Raw genomic sequence first — 21624 nt, 5'->3', positions numbered from 1 at the left:
TTTTCAAGACTGAAGTGTACTTGTTGGTTGTTCAGGACAAAGGTGTACTTGTTGGTTGTTCAGGACTAAAGTGTACGTATTGGTTTTTTAGGACTAAGGTGTACTTGTTGGTTGTTCAGGACTAAGGTTTACTTGTAGGTTGTTCTGGACTAAGGTGTACTTGTTAGTTGTTCAGGACTAAGGTGAACATATTGGTTGTTCAGGACTTAGGTGGAGTTGTTGGTTGTTCAGGACAAAGTTGTACTTGTTGGTTGTTCAGGACTTTGTTGTACTTGTTGTTTGTTCAGGACAAAGGTGTAGTTTTTGGTTGTTCGTGCACTTGTTGATTGTTCCGGACAAAGGAGTACATGTCGGTTGTTCAGGACCTAGGTGTAGTTGTTGATTGTTCAGGACTAAGGAGTACATGTCGGTTGTTCAGGACCTAGGTGTAGTTGTTGATTGTTCAGGACAAAGGTGTACTTGTCGGTTGTTCTCGAAAAAGGTGTACTTGTTGGTTGTTCAGGACAGAAGTGTACTTGATGGTTGTTCAGTGAGCAAGTGTTATAATTTGAGTAAAGTTCTTGCTGGATATATTAACCACACATAATGGCAACAGTATAGAGATTCAGTTGTCTTGTTGTGACTGTTGCTGGAGACAGTTCCCACATGTTCACTTCTGCTAAACATCCTGGCTGGCAGTATATCTTTTAACTTGTATCTAATCTTATCATATCTTTCTTTCCTGCATTTATTTTATTAAATTTTTTGTGAACTGAACAATTATTACGAGTTGCCAGAATTGTGTGTGGTATTGTTTTTTTTTATTGTTGTTGCTACTTCGTTTCTCTATGGGTTTTTGTTACTGTTTGTTATTGTTCTTGTTCTTGTTGTTATTTTTTGACAATGTAGTTGTTGTTCTGTTGATGATATTATTGTGGTTGCTTTGTTACTCTATTGTTGTTGTAGCCTTCTTACTGAATTTTTGTTGTTTTTGTTTGTATTGTCGTTGTTTTGTTACTCTATGGTTATAGTTACTGTTAGTTGTAGTTACTGTTAGTTGTTGTTCTTTGGTTGATATTGTTTGCTGTTGTTTGGTATTCTATGCTAATTGTTATATTTCTTTGTTGCTGTTGTTTTTCTTGATATTGTTGTTTTTATTGATTGTGACGGACCTCGGCGCCATCTATGATCCCGGTTCCGAGTTAAATAGTTGAACCTCCCATTAATATTAGTTTATCATCTTCTAGTCTGCTGTTATGAGAGAGTGAAGTACTCTGGTCGACCCTGGGACGTCTTTGCGGTAGTGTACTAGCTAGAGGGGCTAGTGGGGTGCTGGAAGACTTCACCGTTGGTGTGTGCTAGCCAGAGGGCTAGTGGGGTGCTGGAAGACTTCACCGTTGGTGTGTGCTAGCCAGAGGGCTAGTGGGGTGCTGGAAGACTTCACCGTTGGTGTGTGCTAGCCAGAGGGCTAGTGGGGTGCTGGAAGAATTCACCGTTGGTATGTGCTAGCCAGAGGGCTAGTGGGGTGCTGGAAGACTTCACCGTTGGTGTGTGCTAGCCAGAGGGCTAGTGGGGTGCTGGAAGACGTCACCGTTGGTGTGTGCTAGCCAGAGGGCTAGTGGGGTGCTGGAAGACTTCACCGTTGGTGTGTGCTAGCCAGAGGGCTAGTGGGGTGATGGAAGACTTCACCGTTGGTGTGTGCTAGCCAGAGGGTTAGTGGGGTGCTGGAAGACTTCACCGTTGGTGTGTGCTAGCCAGAGGGCTAGTGGGGTGCTGGAAGACTTCACCGTTGGTGTGTGCTAGCCAGAGGGCTAGTGGGGTGCTGGAAGACTTCACCGTTGGTGTGTGCTAGCCAGAGGGCTAGTGGGGTGCTGGAAGACTTCACCGTTGGTGTGTGCTAGCCAGAGGGCTAGTGGGGTGCTGGAAGACTTCACCGTTGGTGTGTGCTAGCCAGAGGGCTAGTGGGGTGCTGGAAGACTTCACCGTTGGTGTGTGCTAGCCAGAGGGCTAGTGGGGTGCTGGAAGACTTCACCGTTGGTGTGTGCTAGCCAGAGGGCTAGTGGGGTGCTGGAAGACTTCACCGTTGGTGTGTGCTAGCCAGAGGGCTAGTGGGGTGCTGGAAGACTTCACCGTTGGTGTGTGCTAGTCAGAGGGCTAGTGGGGTGCTGGAAGACTTCACCGTTGGTGTGTGCTAGCCAGAGGGCTAGTGGGGTGCTGGAAGACTTCACCGTTGGTGTGTGCTAGCCAGAGGGCTAGTGGGGTGCTGGAAGACTTCACCGTTGGTGTGTGCTAGCCAGAGGGCTAGTGGGGTGCTGGAAGACTTCACCGTTGGTGTGTGCTAGCCAGAGGGCTAGTGGGGTGCTGGAAGAATTCACCGTTGGTATGTGCTAGCCAGAGGGCTAGTGGGGTGCTGGAAGACTTCACCGTTGGTGTGTGCTAGCCAGAGGGCTAGTGGGGTGCTGGAAGACTTCACCGTTGGTGTGTGCTAGCCAGAGGGCTAGTGGGGTGCTGGAAGACTTCACCGTTGGTGTGTGCTAGCCAGAGGGTTAGTGGGGTGCTGGAAGACTTCACCGTTGGTGTGTGCTAGCCAGAGGGCTAGTGGGGTGCTGGAAGACTTCACCGTTGGTGTGTGCTAGTCAGAGGGCTAGTGGAGTGCTGGAAGACTTCACCGTTGGTGTGTGCTAGCCAGAGGGCTAGTGGGGTGCTGGAAGACTTCACCGTTGGTGTGTGCTAGTCAGAGGGCTAGTGGGGTGCTGGAAGACTTCACCGTTGGTGTGTGCTAGTCAGAGGGCTAGTGGAGTGCTGGAAGACTTCACCGTCGGTGTGTGCTAGTCAGAGGGTTAGTGGGGTGCTGGAAGACTTCACCGTCGGTGTGTACTAGCTAGTGGAGCACTGGGGATTTCACTGTTGGAGTGTACTAGCCAGAGGGCTAGTGGAGCGCTGAGGACTTCACTCTTCGTGTGTACTAGCCAGAGGGCTAGTTGATCGCTGGAAGACTTTACTGTTTGGGTACTCACCTAATTGTGCTTGCGGGGGTTGAGCTCTGGCTCTTTGGTCCCGCCTCACAACTGTCATTCAACAGGTGTACAGGTTCCTGAGCCTATTGGGCTCTATCATATCTACACTTGAAACTGTGTATGGAGTCAGCCTCCACCACATCACTTCCTAATTCATTCTATTTTTCAACCACTCAGACACTAAAGAAGTTCTTTCTAATATCTCTGTTGCTCATTTGGGCACTCAGATTCCACCTGTGTCCCCTAGTGCGTGTGCCCCTTGTGTTAAATAGCCTGTCTTTATCTACCATATCAATTCCTTTCTGAATCTTGAATGTGGTGATCATGTCCTCCCTAACTCTTATGTCTTCCAGCGAAGTGAGGTTTAATTCCTGTAGCCTCTCCTCGTAGCTCCTACCTCTCAGCTCGGGTACTAGTCTGGTGGCAAACTTTTGAACCTTTTCCAGTTTGGTCTTATCCTTGACTAGATATGGACTCTATGCTGGGGCTGCATACTCCAGGATTGGCCTGACATATGTGGTACACAAAGTTCTGAATGGGTGTACTAGCCGGTGGGCTAGTGAGGTGCTTGAAGACGTCTCCATAACTGCAGCCAGCATGAGAGCTAGTGTAGCGCGGAAAACCTCGTCAGAGGGACTTACATAGTGTCCGTCTTTAGAACCTCTTTCGAAGCTTGTATATAATGATAGTTGTAGAAAATAATAAGGTTATTATTAAGTGCAATTTAATTTCTTACCTTAAACATTACACTACATTTCCACCAAGGTTAGAAATCTCTGAACTTAGAAAGGATCGAAGAGTTTAAAAGAACCCGGTTACGAAGGGGTTTGAAACATTGATATGGTTTTTTTATTGCTATTGTTGTTGTTTTTATTGATATTGATGCTATTGTTTTCGTGTTGGTAGTTTTCTTGGTATTGTTGCTGTTGTCTTTTATGTTGTTGTTTTTGTTGTTGTTTTTTATGTCTATTTTTCTTTCCTTATTAAGTTGTAGTTATTGTTTGTTGTTATTTTCATGCTTTTCTTTTTGTTTTTGCTGCTGTTGTTGTCTTGGTTTTTGTTATTGTTGTGGTTTTTGTTATTGTTTTTTTTATTCTTATTGTTGTCGTTTTTGTTGTTGTTTTGTTTTATATGTTAATGTTGTTATTATTGTTGTTGTTGCTGTGCTGCTGTTGTTGTAGTTGTAGCTGCTGACGTTGCTGGGTTTATTGTAGTTGTTATTACCGTTATTGATGTCTTGTGGATTCTGTTGGTGTTATTGTTGTTATATCTCCAGGTCCGGTGCTGGAGCCCCGAGGGGCAGCTCGTTCTTGCCTTCAACCTCGTTCTGACAGTTCCTGCGACGGCGCTGGAACCAATCGTATTGGCGTTTGCCATTCCATTGGAGACTTTTGGCTCCGTGGAGAGCGGGATGGGGGGAGGGGGACCTGCTGCATGGGTGACAGCTTCTCCCCCATATCAACCTACCCTGGCTTTGCGCCCTGGAGAGGCCACTCCAGACCGACAATTAGAGCGCAACTCCATAGTCTCCTGAGACTGATGGATGCCTGCTACTACTACTATATCCTTTCTTGTTTTTGTTGATGTTGCTGATGTTGTATATTGTTGTTTCGCCATGACAACAATCCCTTATATATAATGGAGAAACTGTAAAGCGCTGTTCCTTTTCACACTGTAAATGGAAAACACAGGATTTATTCGTCTTATATAGACCCAAGACAAAGCTATGGCTGAAATGAGTGACACTGAAAAAGAATTAACAATCAGTTGCATAGGGTAATTTGAGTGTGTTGATTTGCAGGTATTACTGAGCATTTCTATTTCCCTAAATATTTGCTGTGAGCCATATAATTAAATTTGACCACCCAGCAGGTGTCCGATGAACATGCATTGTTGATCTACTGTGAAAACACTTAATCAACACCTCGCAAAACAAGAGAAGGGAGGAGTGCCCTCCCAATCTGCTAGTGCCTCGAGGAGGGAGAAAAGTATACGTGCAACCAATCAGTGTCTCAATCAGTGGGAGGGAGAGAAATGAACAAGCAACCAATCAACGCCTCGGGGAGGGGCGAAAGTGTACGTGTAACTTAGCAGGGAGAGAAGCTGGTTCCCAGTCAGCGCCTGCCTGCGAGAGAGAGAGTAGTGCGCCGCTCCCAATCAATCAGCGCCTCGACGAGAAAGAACCTTGTATAAACCTTACGTTTCTCATATTTCTGTGATACTGAAAAAGAAGCGAACTACACATGTCCGTTAATCGGATGTTGAAGTAGTAAGTAAAAAATATGGTAGTGAGCGGAGCTCCAGTTAGGTTAAAATATTGTGCTTCAGTTTGTTAGCTGTTCTGCTTTATAGGCTGCGTATTGTTTATACTGGTGTGGTGTTATCCATACAGTTACATACCCTGATGGTTAGCCAAAATATACTTGGTACCTACTGGACCTTTGTAGACCATTAGTGTCAATTATTATCATGTCACTGTTGGCGTTCAGCTGGGGAAAATTAACTAATTTACAAGTGATAAGATAATGTGATAGAGCACCAGGCAGTGTGCTGAGATCCTGTAGTATCTCTCATGGATTCGTGAGGGCACAATTGGTAACGAACAATATGAGCTGTTTTCTTGATTACTCCCCAATATTCTGAGAGAGAGAGAGAGAGAGAGAGAGAGAGAGAGAGAGAGAGAGAGAGAGAGAGAGAGAGAGAGAGAGAGATGAGGAGAGAGATAGATAGGAGAAAAAGAGGAGAGAGAGAAGAGAGAGAGAGAGAAGAGAGAGAGACAGAAGAAGAGGACCGAGAGAGAGAGGAGTCATAGAAGAAGAGAGTGTCAGAGACAGTGAGACAGAGAGAAGAGAAAAACAGAGACAGAATGAGATGGAGGAAGACGGAGACAAACAGGGAAATTGACAGACGGAGACAGAGACAGGGAGAGAAGGCTAGAGACACAGAGAAAGAGAGATAAGAATAAATACGAAGTTAGAGAGAAGGACAGAGACAGAGTCAAAGTCAGGGAGAGAAAGACAGAGATAGAGCGAGGAGGGAGACAGAGATAAACAGACACAGAGAATGGCAGAAACGAGGAGAGGCAAAGTCAAAGAGGCAGAGACAGAGAGGCAGAGACAGAGAGGCAGAGACAGAGAATCAGACACAGAGAGGCAGTGACAGAGTGGAACAGACAAAAAGGCAGAGAAAGAGAGACAGATATAGCGAGGCAGAGACAGGGAGACATAGACAGAGGCAGAGGCAAAATGGTACAGGCCGAGGCAGAGAGACAGGGGCCGAGACAGAGAGACAGCGACAGAGAGGCTGAGCCATCGTCAGAGAGGCAGAGAGATAGGGACAGAGACAGAGAGACAGCGACAGAGAGGCTGAGCCATCGTCAGAGAGACAGGGACAGAGACAGAGAGATACCGACAGAGAGGCTGAGCCATCATCAGAGAGGCAGACAGACTGAGAGGCAGCGACTGTGAGGCAGAGGCATAGAGGCAGAGATAGAGAGGCAGAAGCAGAGGGGCAGAGGCCGAGAGGCAGAAGCATAGGCAGAGAAGCAGAGGCAGAGGCAGAGAGGCACAGACAGAGAGGAAGAGACAGAGAGGCAGAGACAGAGACAGAGAGGCAGAGGCAGAGGCAGAAAAAGTGCGGCAGATACAAGAAGGCATAGACAGAGAGGCATTGACAGAGAGGCACAGACAGAGAAGCAGAGACAGAAATACAGAGACAGAGAGGCAGAGACAGAGACAGAGGCACAGAGGCAGAGGCAGAGAGACAGAGGCAGAGAGGCATATACAAGGAGGCAGAGACAGAGAGACAAAGAAAGCTAGGCAGGGACAGCCAGGCAGAAACAAAGAGACAGAGAAAGAGAGGGCCGGGAAACAGACAGAGAAGCAGAGACAGAGATAGAGGCAGAGAGGCAAAGATAGAGAGGGAGAGACAGAAACAGAGAAACAGAGACAGAGAGACAGAGACTGAGACAGAGATAGACAGACAGAAACAAAAAGGCAGAGACTGTGAAACAGAGACAGGTAAGCAGAGACAGATACAGAGTGACAGAGACAGTGAGGTAGAGACAGAGAAGCAGAGACAGAGTGGCGGAGACAGAGCGGCAGAGACAGAGAGGCAGAGACAGAGAGGCAGAGACAGAGAGGCAGAGACAGAGAGGTAGAGAAAGAGAGGCAGAGACAGAGAGACAGAGAAAGAGAGGCAAAGAGAGAGAGGCAGAAACAGAGACAGAGACATAAGCAGAGAGGCATAGACAGAGTGGCAAAGACAGAGACAGAGGCAGAGAGGCAGACCCAGAGACAGAGGCTTAGAAGCATAGAATGAGAGGGAGAGACAGAAAAAGAGGGACAAAGACAAAGACAGAGAAGAGACAGAAAGGCAGAGACAGAGATACAGAGACAGAGAGAGACAGAGAAACAGAGGTAAAGACAGAGAGGCAGAGAAAGAGGCAGAGAGACCGAGACAGAGAGAGACAGAGAAACAGAGGTAAAGACAGAGAGGCAGAGACAGAGGCAGAGAGACCGAGACAGAGACAGAGGCAGAGATATAGACAGTGGTAGTGAGACATAAACAGACAAGCAGAGACAGAGAGGCGGAGACAGAGGCAGAGAGACAGAGGCACAGAAGTACTGACAGAGATGCAGAGACAGAGACAGAAACAAAGAGGCAGAGAGACTTGGACATAGAGTCAGAGAAAAAGACAGAGGAAGAGAGGCAGAGACAAAGAGGCGTAGACAGAGAGACAGAGAGGCAAAGAAAGACAAGCAGAGACAGAGACAGAGCCAGAGAGAGACATAGACAAAGAGGCAGAGACAGAGACAGAGGCAGAAAGACCGAGACACAGAGGCAGAGACAGAGAGGCAGAGACAGAGGCAGAGAGAGACATAGAGGCAGAGAGAGACAGAGAGGCAGAGACAGAAGCAGAGAGAGACATAGACAAAGAGGCAGAGACAGAGGCAGAGAGACCGAGACAGAGAGCAGAGACAGAGAGGTAGAGATAGAGATGCAGAGACAGAGACAGAGAGACAGAGACAGAGAGCAAGAGACAGAGAGGCAGTGACAGAGACAGAGACAGAGAGCAGAGACAGAGAGGTAGAGACAGCGATGCAGAGACAGAGACAGAGAGACAGAGACAGAGAGCAAGAGACATAGAGGCAGTGACAGAGACAGAGACAGAGACAGAAACAGAGACAAAGATGCAGAGACATAGACAGAGGCAGAGAGGCATAGACAGAGATGCAGAGAAAGAGACAGAGGAAGAGAGGCAGAGAGGCAGAAAGGCAGAGAGGCAGAAAGGCAGAGACAGAGGCAGAGAGGCCTAGACAAACAGGCAGAGACAGAAACAGACGCAGAGACAGAGGCAGAGAGGCAACGAGAGAGAATCAAAGATAGAGACAGAGGCAGAGATATAGAGACAGAGAGGCAGAGACGTTGAGGCAGAATCAGAGACAGAGGCAGAGACAGAGAGGCAGAGACAGAGAGGCAGAGAGACATAGACAAAGAGGCAGAGACAGAGAGGCAGAGACAGAGAGGCAGAGACAGAGACAGAGACAGAGACAGAGAGCCAGAGACCGAGAGGCAGAGACAGAGTAGAAACAGAGACAAAGAGGCAGAGACATAGACAGAGGCAGAGACAGAGAGGCAGAGAAAGAGACAGAAAGAGACAGAAAGACAGAGAAAGAGACGCAAAGACAGAGACAGACAGTGAGGCAGAGAGACATAGACAAAGAGGCAGAGACAGAGAGGCAGAGACAGAGACAGAGACAGACAGCCAGAGACCGAGAGGTAGAGACAAACACAGAGACAGAGATAGAAATAGAGACAAAGAGGCAGAGACATAGACAGAGACAGAGACAGAGAGGCATAGACAGAGATGCAGAGACAGAGACAGAGGCAAAGAGGTAGAGAAAGAGAGGCAGAGACAGAAACAGAGTGGCAGAAACAGAGTGGCAGAAACAGAGAGGCACAGACGGAGTCCGAAGCAGAGGCAGAGAGGCAGAGAGGCAGAGACAGAGAGTCAGAGACAGAGGCAGAGAGGTCGAGACAATCAGGCAGAGACAGAGAAGCAGAGACAGAGCGGCAGAAACAGAGACAGAGAAAAAGAGGCAGAGGCGGAGAGGCAAAGACAGAGACAGAGGCAGAGATACAGAGACAGACAGTCAGAGACAGAGAGGCAGAGGCAGAGAGACAGAGATAGAGAGTCAAAAGCAGAGAGGCAGATACAGAGACAGAATCAGAGACAGAGAAGGAGGGGCAGAGAGGCAGAGAAAAAGAGGCAGAGACAGAGAGGCAAAGAGAGAGAGGCAGAAACAGAGAGGCAGAGGCAGAGGCAGCGAGACAGAGATAGAGAGGCAGAAACAGTAAGGCAGAGGTATAGAGGCAGAGACATTAGAGGCAGAGGTAGAGGCAGAGACAGAGACCGAGAGGTAGAGACAGAGAGGCATAGACAGAGAGGCAGAGACAGAGAGAGAAGCAGAGAAGGAGAGACAGAGGGGCAAAGACAGAGAGACAGAGACAGAGAGGCAAAGGAAGAGGACTGTTTACCAACGTGCCCGTGGATGAAACAATCGGGATGATGATAGACAATATATCGTGATTCGGTATATATATCGAGAGGCTTGTACCTCTCTAGGCATACCCGAGAGCATACTGAAGAAGTTACTCTAAGCCTGCACTAAAGAGGCACCCTTCTTGAGTCCCGATGAGCACATATAAACAAGTGGATGGGGTCGCCATGGGTTCTCCCCTACGTGTCCTGTTCGCAAATTTTTACCTGGGTACCATAGCAACCCGACCTCTTAAAAATAAAGTCGCTTTTCGCTCGTATGCGCGCTATGGCCAAAATTGGAAGTAATTTGAAATGAAATCGACTCACAAAAGTGACGTACTGTTCCATTTTCTGTTTGAGTCGTCCGGCCTACTAGGAAAGGTTAGGAGACGAAACTTTCAATTAACGTTTTTCATAAAGTTTTGAAACTTTATGAGAATTTCCTGCCCACCAAACCTACCAGAGGACCATTAACTTACTGTTGTTAAAAAAAAATCACAAATTTATTTTCATATATTTTTTCATTTTCAAATTACATCCACTTTCGGTCATATGGGCAAACGGCCAAAAGCGATGTTATTTTTAAGAGGACAGGTTGGGTCTTAGTTGATATGGACTTAAGTCCTGTCATATACTGCAGGTATGTTGACGACATATTTATGCAGGTACCTGATGTCGGATGATAGCAGCAGTTGAAGGAGGCATTCGAGCAAAATTCCATGTTAAGTTTCACTTATGAGATGGAGAGTGATGGGAAGCTAACCTTTCTTGATGTAACAGTCGCAGAAAGGAATGGTGACTTCCCTACTGCAGTCAACACTAAGGAAACGATCATAGAAATGTGCATTATTGTTAACAGTGACTGCCTGGACAGGTACAAGCGGAGTGTTGTCAACGCCTATGTCAACCGAGCTCTCACTCACAGCCCTAGCTGAAAGCAGGTTGACGATAAACTCTGTAGAGCAAGGCAGGTCCTAGTCAATAATGACTTCTCTAACGGTTATTTTAAAGAAGTCATTAAAAGGAGGGTGACACACCATGCAACCTCTGAAGAAACAACCAACACAACACCATTACCTCCTATTAGAAGTTTTACAGGAACCACTTCCCTGTCCCCTAGTCCTCCCCACCATTCTCCATTCCCCTGTCCCCTCGTCCCCACCATCCCCAACTCCCCTGCTCCCTCGTCCTCCCTCCATTACCCCCTCCCCTGTCCCCTCGTCCTCCCCAACATCCCCCACTTCCGTCCCTTCGTCCTCCCCAACATTTCCCACTCCCTCGTTCGATGCATTCCCAAACGAACTGTTATTCCCATCACTGAAATTTAACAAAAACAGTTAAAAAAGCAAAATGAAAAACAATGAAAAAATAAAAAATAAACTATAATCACGAGATGAACGGTATGGTCAATAACACAGTTCAATTCCAATGCAATGTCACACGAAATATTTAAATCAAAATGAAAATAAATTATAATCTAAGAAAATTAATTTTATCAATGAACTCGAAAACTTTTAAATGGAATAGTAACGTATTTAGTATAACCTGTGTAGCTCTTACATACAACAGATGATGCTGTATAAAAGAAAAATATATATATATATATTTTTATCTGTCACAGGTGCGGCATCTACACTTATACTAACAAAATTAATGGAATGGCAAACAAATACAACACAATGTCATACAACATAGTTCAATCAATATGAAAATAAATCGAAATCTATGAAAATTCCAATCTTCAATGCAAACGGAATCATTTAAATGGAATCGTAAAATATTTAGTATAGTGTGTTTTGCTATTACATGCAGCAGATAGCATTGTCTTAAAAAAAAAAAATTTGTTTTTTACCTGTCACAAGTGTGGCATCTATATAGTAAGAATATAAAAACACATGCGTATTCATATGGTACGTTGTGTCAAAATTTCAAAACAATCGGGTGAAGATCTTTTCGAGATTATAGTGTGTGTGTTGCTCTTAAGTCAAACATATGATGCTGTTTTTAAAAAAAAACATGTTTTTTTTTCCTGTCACAGGTGAGGCATGTACATAGTAGGTAAAAACGTGGAAAAACACGATGTGTAAAAATTTAAAACACTCAGTAAAGAGATTTTGAGGAATTCCCTCGCATGAAAAACACATATAAAACACAGTTCTTTTGTTTAAAAGCATGTTTTTTTACCGCCACAGATACGACATCTATATAGTATGTATATAAAAACCCATCCGGATGCAAATGGAAAGTTGCGTGAAAAGAGAGGCAGATACTGTAGTGTATAGATACTGTATATATATATATATATATATATATGTATATACATATATATATGTATTATATATATATACATATATATATATATATATATATATATATATATATATATATATATAAATATAAATATATATATATATATATATATATATATATATATATATATATATATATATATATATATAAATATATATATATATATATAAATATATATATATATAAATATATATATATAAATATATATATATATATATATATATATATATATATATATATATGTATATATATATATATATATATATATATATATATATATATATATATATATATATATATATATATATATATATACATATATATATATATATATATATATATATATATATATATATATATATATATATATATATATATATATATATATATAAATATAAGTATATTTTGGTAGCAGTCTTTCCTGTAGACATATATTATTAAATATGACCGAAAAAGTAAGATTAATAATTCTAACACGAATTTTCTCAATCTTTCGTACATTTCTTTTCACTGTTGGAGGTAAATCAAAAATCAATTCTCCAAAATTCATTTTTATTTCTAGTCTGACGCGACACGAGCGCGTTTCGTAAAACCTATTACATTTTCAAAGACTTTAGTTCACAAATACACAACTGAATAGAACTTACGCATCTCCGATTTTATATCTACATTGAGTGAGGTGGAAGGGGTGATGTGGCATTAACACAAGACAGAACAAGAAGTGGTATTAATAGGGTATTAATTTCATCAACACAAGACAGAACAAGAGGTGATATTAATAGGGTATTAATTTCATCAACACAAGACAGAACACGAAACAATGGATATTGAATAGAAGTGTTTGTAGAAAGCCTATTGGTCCATATTTCATGATGCTTCTATATTGGAGCGGAGTCTTGAGGTGGGTAGAATATAGTTGTGCAATAATTGGCTGTTGATTGCTGGTGTTGACTTCTTGATGTGTAGTGCCTCGCAAACGTCAAGCCGCCTGCTATCGCTGTATCTATCGATGATTTCTGTGTTGTTTACTAGGATTTCTCTGGCAATAGTTTGGTTGTGGGAAGAGATTATATGTTCCTTAATGGAGCCCTGTTGCTTATGCATCGTTAAACGCCTAGAAAGAGATGTTGTTGTCTTGCCTATATACTGGGTTTTTTGGAGCTTACAGTCACCAAGAGGGCATTTGAAGGCATAGACGACGTTAGTCTCTTTTAAAGCGTTCTGTTTTGTGTCTGGAGAGTTTCTCATGAGTAGGCTGGCCGTTTTTCTGGTTTTATAGTAAATCGTCAGTTGTATCCTCTGATTTTTGTCTGTAGGGATAACGTTTCTATTAACAATATCTTTCAGGACCCTTTCCTCCGTTTTATGAGCTGTGGAAAAGAAGTTCCTGTAAAATAGTCTAATAGGGGGTATAGGTGTTGTGTTAGTTGTCTCTTCAGAGGTTGCATGGCTTTTCACTTTCCTTCATATGATGTATAGACATCATAAGAAGGAAAGTGAAAAGCTTTTCACTTTCCTTCATATGATGTATAGACATCATAAGAAGGAAAGTGAAAAGCCATGCAACCTCTGAAGAGACAACTAACACAACACCTATACCCCCTATTAGACTATTTTACAGGAACTTCTTTTCCACAGCTCATAAAACAGAGGAAAGGGTCCTGAAAGATATTGTTAATAGAAACGTTATCCCTACAGACAAAAATCAGAGGATACAACTGACGATTTACTATAAAACCAGAAAAACGGCCAGCCTACTCATGAGAAACTCTCCAGACACAAAACAGAACGCTTTAAAAGAGACTAACGTCGTCTATGCCTTCAAATGCCCTCTTGGGGACTGTAAGCTCCAAAAAACCCAGTATATAGGCAAGACAACAACATCTCTTTCTAGGCGTTTAACGATGCATAAGCAACAGGGCTCCATTAAGGAACATATAATCTCTTCCCACAACCAAACCATCGCCAGAGAAATCCTAGTAAACAACACAGAAATCATCGATAGATACAGCGATAGCAGGCGGCTTGACGTTTGCGAGGCACTACACATCAGGAAGTCAACACCAGCAATCAACAGCCAATTATTGCACAACTATATTCTACCCACCTCAAGACTCCGCTCCAATATAGAAGCATCAAGAAATATGGACCAATAGGCTTTCTACAAACACTTCTATTCAATATCCATTGTTTCGTGTTCTGTCTTGTGTTGATGAAATTAATACCCTATTAATACTCTTGTTCTGTCTTGTGTTGATGAAATTAATACCCTATTAATACCACATCTTGTTCTGTCTTGTGTTAATGCCACATCACCCCTTCCACCTCACTCAAATGTAGATATAAAATCGGATATGCGTAAGTTCTATTCAGTTGTGTATTTGTGAACTAAAGTCTTTGAAAATGTAATAGGTTTTACGAAACGCGCTCGTGTCGTGTCAGACTAGAAATAAAAATGAATTTTGGAGAATTGATTTTTGATTTACCTCCAACAGTGAAAAGAAATGTACGAAAGATTGAGAAAATTCGTGTTAGAATTATTAATCTTACTTTTTCGGTCATATTTAATAATATATATATATATATATATATATATATATATATATATATATATATATATATATATATATATATATATATATATATATATATTATATATATATATATATATATATATATATATATATATATATATATATATATATATATATATATATATATTATATATATATATATATATATATTAATATATATATATATATATATATATATATATATATATATATATATATATATATATTTGTCGTACCTAGTAGCCAGAACTCACTTCTCAGCCTACTATTCAAGGCCCGATTTGCCTAATAAGCCAAGTTTTCCTGAATTAATATATTTACTATAATTTTTTTCTTATGAAATGATAAAGCTACCCATTTCATTATGTATGAGGTCAATTTTTTTTTATTGGAGTTAAAATTAACGTAGATATATGACCGAACCTAACCAACCCTACCTAACCTAACCTAACCTATATATATAGGTAAGGTTAGGTTAGGTAGCCAAAAAAAGCTAGGTTAGGTTAGGTTAGGTAGGTTAGGTAGACGAAAAAACATTAATTCATAAAAACTTGGCTTATTAGGCAAATCGGGCCTTGCATAGTAGGCTGAGAAGTGAGTTCTGGCTACTAGGTACGACATATATATATATATATATATATATATATATATATATATATGTCGTACCTAGTAGCCAGAACTCACTTCTCAGCCTACTATGCAAGGCCCGATTTGCCTAATAAGCCAAGTTTTCCTGAATTAATATATTTTCTCTAATTTTTTTCTAATGAAATGATAAAGCTACCCATTTCATTATGTATGAGGTCATTTTTTTTTTATCGGAGTTAAAATTAACGTAGATATATGACCGAACTTAACCAACCCTACCTAACCTAACCTAACCTATCTTTATAGGTTAGGTTAGGTTAGGTAGCCGAAAAAGGTAGGTTAGGTTAGGTTAGGTAGGTTAGGTAGTGGAAAAACAATTAATTCATTATAACTTGCCTTATTAGGCAAATCGGGCCTTGCATAGTAGGCTGAGGAGTGCGTTCTGGCTACTAGGTACGACATATATATATATATATATATATATATATATATATATATATATATATATATATATGTCGTACCTAGTAGCCAGAACGCACTTCTCAGCCTACTATTCAAGGCCCGATTTGCCTAATAAGCCAAGTTTTCATGAATTATTTGTTTTCGACTACCTAACCTACCTAACCTAACCTAACCTAACTTTTACGGCTACCTAACCTAACCTAACCTATAAAGATAGGTTAGGTTAGGTAGGGTTGGTTAGGTTCGGTCATATATCTACGTTAATTTTAACTCCAATAAAAAAAATTGACCTCATACAAAATGAAATGGGTAGCTTTATCATTTCATAAGAAAAAAATTAGAGAAAATATATTAATAAAAGAAAACTTGGCTTATTAGGCAAATCGGGCCTTGCATAGTAGGCTGAGAAGTGCGTTCTGGCTACTAGGTACGACATATATATATATGTATATATATATATATATGTCGTACCTAGTAGCCAGAACGCACTTCTCAGCCTACTATGCATGGCCTGATTTGCCTAATAAGCCAAGTTTTCATGAATAAATACATTTTCTCTAATTTTTTCTTATGAAATGATAAAGCTACCCATTTCATTATGTATGAGGTCAATTTTTTTTATTGGAGTTAAAAATAACGTAGATATATGACCGAACCTAACTAACCCTACCTAACCTAACCTAACCTATCTTTATAGGTTAGGTTAGGTTAGGTAGCCGAAAAAGTTAGGTTAGGTTAGGTTAGGTAGGTTAGGTAGTCGAAAAACAATTAATTCATGAAAACTTGGCTTATTAGGCAAATCGGGCCTTGAATAGTAGGCATAGAAGTGAGTTCTGGCTATTAGGTACGACATATATATATATATATATATATATATATATATATATATATATATATATATATATATATATATATATATATATATATATATATATATATGTCGTACCTAGTAGCCAGAACGCACTTCTCAGCCTACTATGCAAGGCCCGATTTGCCTAATAAGCCAAGTTTTCATGAATTAATGTTTTTTCGACTACCTAACCTACCTAACCTAACCTAACCTAACTTTTTCTGCTACCTAACCTAACCTAACCTATAAAGATAGGTTAGGTTAGGTTAGGTAGGGTTGGTTAGGTTCGGTCATATATCTACATTAATTTTAACTCCAATAAAATAAAATTGACCTCATACATAATGAAATGAGTAGCTTTATCATTTCATAAGAAAAAAATTCGAGAAAATATATTAATTCAGGAAAACTTGGCTTATTAGGCAAATCTGGCCTTGCATAGTAGGCTGAGAAGTGCGTTCTGGCTACTAGGTACGACATATATATATATATATATATATATATATATATATATATATATATATATATGTCGTACCTAGTAGCCAGAACTCACTTCTCAGCCTACTATTCAAGGCCCGATTTGCCTAATAAGCCAAGTTTTCCTGAATTAATATATTTACTATAATTTTTTTCTTATGAAATGATAAAGCAACCCTTTTCTCTATGTATGAGGTCAATTTTTTTTTATTGGAGTTAAAATTAACGTAGATATATGACCGAACCTAACCAACCCTACCTAACCTAACCTAACCTATATTTATAGGTAAGGTTAGGTTAGGTAGCCAAAAAAAGCTAGGTTAGGTTAGGTTAGGTAGGTTAGGTAGACGAAAAAACATTAATTCATGAAAACTTGGCTTATTAGGCAAATCGGGCCTTGAATAGTAGGCTGAGAAGTGCGTTCTGGCTATTAGGTACGACATATATATATATATATATATGTCGTACCTAGTAGCCAGAACTCACTTCTCAGCCTACTATTCATGGCCCGATTTGCCTAATAAGCCAAGTTTTCCTGAATTAATATATTTACTATAATTTTGTTCTTATGAAATGATAAAGCAACCCTTTTCTCAATGTATGAGGTCAATTTTTTTTTATTGGAGTTAAAATTAACGTAGATATATGACCGAACCTAACCAACCCTACCTAACCTAACCTAACCTATATTTATAGGTAAGGTTAGGTTAGGTAGCCAAAAAAAGCTAGGTTAGGTTAGGTTAGGTAGGTTAGGTAGACGAAAAAACATTAATTCATGAAAACTTGGCTTATTAGGCAAATCGGGCCTTGAATAGTAGGCTGAGAAGTGCGTTCTGGCTATTAGGTACGACATATATATATATATATATATATATATATATATATATATATATATATATATATATATATATATATATATATGTCGTACCTAATAGCCAGAACGCACTTCTCAGCCTACTATTCAAGGCCCGATTTGCCTAATAAGCCAAGTTTTCATGAATTAATGTTTTTTCGTCTACCTAACCTACCTAACCTAACCTAACCTAGCTTTTTTTGGCTACCTAACCTAACCTTACCTATAAATATAGGTTAGGTTAGGTTAGGTAGGGTTGGTTAGGTTCGGTCATATATCTACGTTAATTTTAACTCCAATAAAAAAAAATTGACCTCATACATAGAGAAAAGGGTTGCTTTATCATTTCATAAGAAAAAAATTATAGTAAATATATTAATTCAGGAAAACTTGGCTTATTAGGCAAATCGGGCCTTGAATAGTAGGCTGAGAAGTGAGTTCTGGCTACTAGGTACGACATATATATATATATATATATATATATATATATATATATATATATATATATATATATATATATATATATATAAACATATGTCGTAACTAGTAGCCTGAACCCACTTCTCAGCCTACTATGCATGGCCCGATTTGCCTAATAAGCCAAGTTTTCATGAATTAATTGTTTTTCGGTTGCCTAACCTACCTAACCTAACCTAACCTAACTTTTTTGGCTACCTAACCCAACCTAACCTATAAAGATAGGTTAGGTTAGGTTAGGTAGGGTTGGTTAGGTTCGGTCATATATCTACCTTAATTTTAACTCAAATAAAGAAAAATTGACCTCATACATAATGAAATGGGTAGCGTTATCATTTTATAAGAAAAAATTAGAGAAAATATATTATTTCAGGAAAACTTGACTTATTAGGCAAATCGGACCTTACATAGTAAGAGAGAGAGAGAGAGAGAGAGAGAGAGAGAGAGAGAGAGAGAGAGAGAGAGAGAGAGAGAGAGAGAGAGAGAGAGAGAGAGAGAGAGAGAGAGAGAGAGAGAGAGAGAAATGTTCGTTTGTTCAAAATCGCTCATCTCCGAAAGTTTTTCACCGATGGCTTTAAAATTTTCACACAATGTTCAATTCGCATCCGGCCAGGTTTTTATATGCATACTATATAGATATCATGTCTGTGACGGTAAAAAACATGTATTTTCTGAAAAACTGTTTTTTACATGTGTGTTTCTTGTGAGGGAAATCTTCGAAACCTCTTTACCGATTGCTTTGAAATTTTGACACAATGTTGCATTCGAATAGGCGCGTCTTTTTATATATCTGTTATATACATGCCTCACCTGTGTCAGGAAAAACATGTTTTTTTTTTTAAACAGTGCCATCTGTTGGACGTAAGAGCAACACACGCTGTAATCTCCGAAAGTTCTTCACCAATTGCTCTGAAATTTTGAAACAATGTTGTATTCGAATAGGCACATCTTTTTATATGCCTACTATATAGATGGCACCCAAGTGACAGGTAAAAACATGCGTTTTTGAAAAACATCGCCATCTGTTGCACATAATGGCAACCTGCGCGCTATACTAAATATGTCATGAATTCCATTTCAATGTTTCCAATTGCCTTGATAAATTTTATTTTCATAAATTTCGATATATTTTATTTTTTATTGAATTATTTTGTATGACATTTTGTTGGAATTGAGCTGTGTTGTTTACCATACCGTTCATTTTGTAGGTATAAGAATATATCCCACACCTGTGACAGGTAAAACTATGCTTTTCTTGACAAACAGCGCCATCTGTTGCCTGTAGGAGCAACACACATGCTATACTAAATATGTTACAATTCCATTTAAATACTTCTGATTGCATTGATAAATTGAATTTTCATAGATTTTGATTTATTTTCATTTTGATTTTATTATTTTCTGTGAATTGCATTGGAATTGAGCTGTGTTGTTTACCATACCGTTCTTTTCGTGAGTAGAGTTAATTTTTTTTTTTTAATATTTTCATATAATTTTTTAACTGTTTTTTTTTATACTTCAGTGATGGGAACATCAGATTACTTCATGTTCCCAATTTTCTGATGTGAACATCAGACCATTTGGGAAGGCATCGGGCGAGGGAGTGGGGAATGGTGGGGATGACGAGGGGACGGAAGTGAGAGATGGTGGGGAGGACGAGAGGACAAGGGAAGGGGTAATGGTGGGGAAGGACGAAGGGACGGGGGAGTTTGGGATGGTGGGGATGAGGGGATGGGGAAATGGAGAATGGTGGGGAGGACAAAGGGACAGGGAAGTTGGACATAGTGGGAAAGAAAAGGGGATGGTGGAGTGGGAAATGGTTGGGAGGCCGAGAAGACGGAGGAGGAGAGAATGGTGGGGAGGACTGGGGGACATGGATAGTTGCCGTGTACTGCTAATATATATTCTGGGTACCACTAATATATATACTGGGTACCGGACATATATATATATATATATATATATATATATATATATATATATATATATATATATATATATATATATATATATATAATATATATATATAAATATATATATATATATATATATTATATATATATATATATATATATATATATATATATATATATATATTTATATATATATTATATTTATATATATTAGTATATTTTGGTAGCAGTCTTTCCTGTAGACATATATTATTAAATATGACCGAAAAAGTAAGATTAATAATTCTAACACGAATTTTCTCAATCTTTCGTACATTTCTTTTCACTGTTGGTGGTAATTCAAAAATCAATTCTCCAAAATTAATTTTTATTTCTAGTCTGACGCGACATTTGAGCGCGTTTCGTAAAACTTATTACATTTTCAAAGACTTTAGTTTAAACATACACAACTGAATAGAACTTACACATCTCCAATTAGTTTATATCTACATTTGAGTGAGGTGGATGGGGTGAGGTGGTATTTAATAAGGTATTAATTTCATCAACACAAGACAGAACACGAAACAATGGGTATTGAATAGAAGTGATTGTAGAAATCCTATTGGTCCATATTTCTTGATGCTTCTATATTGGAGCGGAGTCTTGAGGTGGGTAGAATATAGTTGTGCATTAATTGGCTGTTGATTGCTGGTGTTGACTTCTTGATGTGTAGTGCCTCTCAAACGTCAAGCCGCCTGCTATCGCTGTATCTATCGATGATTTCTGTGTTGTTTACTAGGATTTCTCTGGCGATGGTTTGGTTGTGGGAAGAGATTATATGTTCCTTAATGGAGCCCTGTTGCTTATGCATCGTTAAACGCCTAGAAAGAGATGTTGTTGTCTTGCCTATATACTGGATTTTTTGGAGCTTACGGTCCACAAGAGGGCATTTGAAGGCATAGACGACGTTGGTCTCTTTTAAAGCGTTCTGTTTTGTGTCTGGAGAGTTTCTCATGAGTAGGCTGGCCGTTTTTCTGGTTTTATAGTAAATCGTCAGTTGTATCCTCTGATTTTTGTCTGTAGGGATAACGTATCTATTAACAATATCTTTCAGGACCCTTTCCTCCGTTTTATGAGCTGTGGAAAAGAAGTTCCTGTAAAATAGTCTAATAGGGGGTATAGGTGTTGTGTTGGTTGTCTCTTCAGAGGGTGCATGGCGCTTCACTTTCCTTCTTATGATGTCTTCAACGAAACCATTGGAGAAGCCATTGTTGACTAGGACCTGCCTTACCCTACAGAGTTCTTCGTCGACTTGCTTCCATTCTGAGCTGTGGCTGAGAGCACGGTCGACATTTGCGTTAACAACACTCCTCTTGTACCTATCTGGGCATTTAGGCACATTCCTATGTTCGTTTCCTTAGTGTAGACTGCAGTGTGGAAACCTCCGCTCTTTTCCATGACTGTTACATCTAGAAAGGGCAGCTTCCCATCCTTTTCCATCTCGTAAGTGAAACGCAGCACGGAACTCCGCTCAAATGCCTCCTTCAGCTCCTGCAGATGTCTGACATCAGGTACCTGTGTAAAAATGTCGTCAACATACCT

At 40.0% G+C, this 21624-nt stretch overlaps 1 protein-coding gene across 2 annotated transcripts in view; it reads left to right on the top strand.

Moving 5' to 3' along the window:
* Nucleotides 1-21624, top strand: part of LOC123766096 (uncharacterized) — a 204056-nt gene that overhangs the window by 165720 nt on the left and 16712 nt on the right. The window contains exon 1 of one of the 2 annotated variants that reach the window (XM_045754940.2): nucleotides 5109-5265. The exons of the other annotated variant lie outside the window; for it this stretch is intronic. The gene's annotated coding sequence lies outside the window, so the exon portion shown is untranslated. Of the gene's footprint in view, nucleotides 1-5108; nucleotides 5266-21624 lie in introns of those variants that run through there. 2 annotated transcript variants of the gene reach the window in all.

This window comes from Procambarus clarkii, chromosome 9 (genome assembly GCF_040958095.1).
Source record: "Procambarus clarkii isolate CNS0578487 chromosome 9, FALCON_Pclarkii_2.0, whole genome shotgun sequence".
NCBI lineage: Eukaryota > Metazoa > Arthropoda > Malacostraca > Decapoda > Cambaridae > Procambarus > Procambarus clarkii.
The sequence above is the reverse complement of the archived record's forward strand: the minus strand, read 5'-3'. Positions and strand labels throughout refer to the sequence as shown.